Consider the following 5,226-nt stretch of genomic DNA (forward strand, 5'->3'; position numbering starts at 1 on the left):
GTGAGGTCTAAATTGCACTGTAACTACAAGTTAATACATTGCATGCTAATCCTATTTTGCAAGAAGAGAAACAACGGTAAAAATACACGTCTTTGTCTCAGAGCTCACAACATAGCCATCTGTCTGAATGTTGTCGTTGAATATTGTTAGCTGAATGTTGTCGTTGAATATTGTTAGCTAAGACCTAACTCTGAATGTTTAACTCCCTATGGATGTTGTTCCTATTGAAAGAAAAAATAGTCTTTGAATTTTAGGTCTGAATTCAGCGGCCTTCCTATATTATCTATTAATACATATTTCATTATTGTTTAATACAGATATTATGTAATATTTTCTCTACACAATTCCAAGCATTCCATAGTACTCAACTAAGAAGACCAATGTATAGTATAAAGTTGATCTAACTGGTACACTCGCAACTGTTCATGCATTACAAGCAATCTTCGTTTCACTTGACTCTTCCCACTTCAGTACTACACACATATATCTAAGCACAGTACACCATCATAAAAGATGATCCAATAATTTTACTAATTGTCACCTCCTAGCTAGAAGCTTAGTCGTAATCTTTGCAAGCTATATTCTTCAATCAAGAAGTGTCTTGGTCATGTACATCGGCTTTTTCTAATCTTCTACCAAACTCTATGCATCAGTTTCCTGTTACACCTACAATTAAAAAGGAGGGAAACATGTGACAAGATGAAAAAATGCACATACTCGCGGCACTGAACCACTAATTTAAAGCCAGCCTCCCAGTTCAGTCAGTCCTACTTCATTACTTCCAAACAAAAAACACGATAATCGCAAGTTGCAAGAGCATTGGTCGATGTAGCCAGCTCGTCAGATGGAAGTAATACAAATGTGTTCATGCCTAATTACTAATGAGATCTTTACCTATCTACCTATCTGCAAAATCAGTTCACTATGCAAACAACAACATGAATTCGTGGAAATTCTTCACATCATCTTACCTCAATGATAGATTAAGAGATAAAACTTTATATCTTTAAAGTGAACAATAGTTACAACCATTGAACACCATGTAGACTTAAATTAAATAGTCAGAGCACAAAACATAGGTTTAAAATTACATCATGATCCTTTAAAGAAGCATGTGAAAACAAAAACTGACTAAACATGGTAAAAAAGGAGGCAATGCTACTTGATCTATTGATTTTCCTTTTCTTCTTCCGTGAGAAAATTACCTATTGATCTCTTGGATGTCCTAGTTGTTCAATTGAGAGAAGAACTAAAATATAGACATAGACATTCTTTTCTTCAAATTCGTTTCACAAAGTTTACACTATCCCTAAATCATAAGTCAAGTGAAACTAAATTTTAAACAGGCACGGAACTCTATATCTGTGTGAAATGAAAAGCTAATGGCACATAAATTCTGACCATGGGCATCTTTGAACTTGGGATAACAATAGCACCAAAGAAACAAGAGAAACACCAGTCATTTATTTCAACAGGTTAAGGACACGAGTGATCATCGTAGCACAAGCTGACACTCAATAGGTGGCCAACATAAGTAGCTCCTATCTTCGGCGGCTTGAGTAAAAGAAGCATTCAGATTTAAACACCCAGAGCGGTACAAAAGAAACACATCAAGATTTCCATCTTATCAATACCATTGGGAGTTCAACTTACCCAAAAGCAATAAAACTTTTTAGAAAAGGATAGCGAAAAGGGCGCAGTACAGACCTTGAAGAGGCGGCGGTCAAAGCTTAGTTGCACGTCCGTGAAAGCAACACCATCGTCTCCAGCGCTTCAGGGCCTGGTCCAGACATGCGAGCAACACCATCGTCTCCAGCGCTGGATCCACCCTTTCACTTCCTTGGCGGTGCCACAGCTGCCTTGGCGTTCACGTGTGGCATGGGGGTTTAGCTGAACCTGAATCGTACATACAAAATCCTCAGAAAAAATATTGCAGTAATAACTCTATAGAGAACTGGAGTGATGAGAAAGGATTTGATTTGCATCACAACAGAGAAGAAAAATATCAATTAATTACGCAATTTGAGAGTAGGGTTACTGCCAATGTCGAGTATGAGCTCGGATGGATGTATCTCCACTTGACGACAGTGAAGCCCCACCAGGGTGGGGTGGGGCAATGGGGCGGTTGCTCGGAGCGAGCCCTCCGGCAGGGGTGCGGCCTCCACGATGTGCCGGTGACGGAGAGCGAGCACGCAGGTAGGAGTTAAGGCTTCCACTCTGTCCAGCCTACGGTGAAACACAATGAGCTCCTTCGATTTGTCACATCTGTGAAGCCAGTGCCCACGGCTGCTGTGGTAGCTCCCCCTTCCGGCCACCAGCCTTCCCAAACATCTTGCACCTGCTTCTTTAGCCAAATTTCATGGTATCATAGCCTCTGGCTTGGGAATTCTGCAATAGTCGATGCATGCTAATGAATCCATCAGTGAGGTTCGTTAGATGCATTGCATGGCATCATAGCCTCTATCTTGGAAATTCTGCAATAGTCGATGCATGCTAATGAATCCATCAGTGTAAAATGAAAAACTGAATATTTAGCTGCACAACTAAAATATGGGTGATTTTATTTTTTTCTTCTATGATTTCAGACACAGACCACACAAGGCACACGGCAAGGCAGTCATCACTGAACCCCTTTCTTTCCCTCCTTGAAGTAGAGAACACTGATTCTAGCAAACTTACTCTCCAACTATAGCACACGATTATCTAATTAAAAGTTTTTTTTTATCTTTATGGTCTTCATAATAGACATTTTTATTTCAAATTTTGAAATCACGACATCCCAATGTATATTTGTATATATGCTTTAGTGGTTAAAGACAAAAGATAGTTCCATACAATTCCAGTGTATTACTACATAGTACTTGTCAGGTAAGTATCATGATCCTTGGCTGCAGCGTGCGGTGCCTAGCATTCTGGAATCCATTGGACGGAGATTTTTTTTTGTTAATCAGGTGATATACAAGAGTATATTTAAGCGGGTAAATATGGAATGGGTTTTGTGAATCAATCACCTTGCTTCGCTAGCCATTAAAGGTAGACAGCACATACCAATTTCCTTTGCTTTCTTCTCCTCCCATCTCCGCATTATATTTTCTGACTCAATTAGTCTGATGGCGAAAAACAAAAAGTAATCTGATGCAAACAACTTTTTTAGAAAAGGATAAACATGAACTGAAACAAAATTCAGTAAATAAAATACTAAATTTTCAATAAGGAATTCCAAATCATATTTAACTATTTGTTACAAAAGTTGTTATTTCTATCATCACGTAAATATCTCTCAAAGCATTGTCAAATATTGTTGGTTAAGCTAAATCTTGTAGACACTTAAATCATGCTTAAAGGCGCCCGAGAAGTTTTACTGCACAATATATTACTAATTTCTTATAGGAGTTTTCATTTTCCATGGACCGACCAAGTGACAAGATTAAACATGAAATAATTGCCTACTTACCCCCAGCTTACATGTAATCATATCAAGAATTCAAGACCACGATTTTAAACAAGAACCATCAGTGACTTAGTGTAGATGTAGTGTGCAGGTATTTAGGAGACCAGCCAACAAGCAAACGTGCGGGATGCACTGTGTCTCCTCGGCCCCCGCTGCCGCGTCGATAGAACCATGTCGCCCTTGCGCCACCATCGCTACTTAACTATAAGTATAGGACACATAGTACCATTGCGAAATTCCATACCTGTCATCCTCAAAATAGTAAATATAAACCTTCAGAAATTGCATCCTTCTTTTCCTCCTGCCAGCATCATCCCACCGCCATGTTCTGAATACTGTCAAGTTGTATTCTAAGTTAAAGTAGCACCATGTAGTCTCTGTAAATAGTAAAACATAAGAATTTTTTAAGGAGTTTATTTTTAACCATTCATTGATTTGTTAAACAATTCTTCAGATGATGACAGTTTTGGTCATTCATCAACGATAATAAGATCCGCTACAACTTTCATGAAAAGGATACAAACATTCACCAGCGATAAGAGGATCAGCTACATCTTTGACGCAAATCCGGTTTCAGTACTTGTTGCAATAATAAACACCAAATTTCACTCTTTAATATTATCACAAAGCAAATTTGATTTAAGAAAAGCTAACAAGATAGCTACATATCTGATAGAAATTATGAAGAAAATTATGCCGACATATCATTTCTGTATACAAAATCATATTTCAAAAAGGAATGGTAGAACATTATAGAACAACTTACAATTGGGTTTTATTCTTAAGATAAAAAAGAGAAACATTCATATGGTTTGCTTGGTTAAATTTTTTGGTTAAAAGATACATATAAAATAACTTGATAGGCCTGCCTCTCCTAAATCAAGCCGTTATGTGAATTGCGTATAGAATGAAGGCATAGCAAGGATTGCACACTTGCAGGCTGTGGCAGGCAAAATTGGCTGCAAACACAACTTAATATATTACGGTTTGTTGCTAGCTGAAATATTCTGGTGACAGAAACGTACATAATCAAGACCAAATATCTGGATCGTAGAGAAAATCAGATCAATTAAAAAGATTTTTCTGAAGTCCTAATACTTCTCCTAGAGCATGTCATATTGATACTGCTGATAAAGTCACGGGAAACATATATTGGAAATATGACAGAAACCTGACACTGGTACGGCCGTAATTCCTTGATGCAGAAGTGCAAAAATGACACAGTAAACATCACACAAAAACCTACAAGCAGCCATGGTAAATCCGGACAGATCTGGGTGATGTGAGTACCGGATTAGGTCGGCGTGGTCTCGGAGGGATCTTGGCAGCTGGGTTGGAGGGATCTCGTGCGCCCAGGCCCCATCCTGCTCCTCCTCCGCCATGGAAAGTGGTCGTAGGGATTTTGCTAGCTGCGATATCTCGGTCGCTCGCCACAATATCTCCACGAGCTAATCATCGTGGCCGCCGCCAAACCCGTATCCGCCTTTTGCGACGCCGTCGCCGTGGAGGAGATCGATCCACAACAACGCGACCTGTATCCGCCCCCTGCGACGCCGTCACCGTGGAGGAGATCGGGCCACAACGACGCGGCGACCTCGGCCGCCGCGGGTAGACGGAAACCAGTCTTCGGGGACCAAGGCAGCGCCGCCGCAGTCCGCGTAGTGGAACGCCAACTCGCCTCCTCCGGCCTTCACTGCGACGGCAACCATGGCGATAGGGAGATAATGGGGAGGGGATACTGCGACGGCGGCCATGGCGAGTGGGAGAAAATCGGG

The 5,226-nt window shown here is 40.4% G+C and overlaps 1 long non-coding RNA gene across 2 annotated transcripts; it reads right to left on the reverse strand.

Annotated features, from left to right (window-relative positions):
- Positions 1 to 364: 364 nt before the first annotated feature.
- LOC124684810 lies at positions 365 to 4,991 on the reverse strand. 2 transcript variants are annotated; one of them, XR_006997159.1, is made up of 4 exons: positions 4,742 to 4,991; positions 2,855 to 3,786; positions 1,708 to 2,474; positions 365 to 666 (listed from the first exon to the last, which is right to left on the reverse strand). It is a non-coding gene; the product is annotated as an uncharacterized LOC124684810 (long non-coding RNA). The 2 variants fall into 2 exon arrangements; XR_006997160.1 differs by having other exon boundaries at positions 2,855 to 3,828.
- Between the last annotated feature and the right edge of the window lie 235 nt (positions 4,992 to 5,226).

The sequence above is a fragment of the Lolium rigidum genome, chromosome 1 (assembly GCF_022539505.1).
Source record: "Lolium rigidum isolate FL_2022 chromosome 1, APGP_CSIRO_Lrig_0.1, whole genome shotgun sequence".
NCBI lineage: Eukaryota > Viridiplantae > Streptophyta > Magnoliopsida > Poales > Poaceae > Lolium > Lolium rigidum.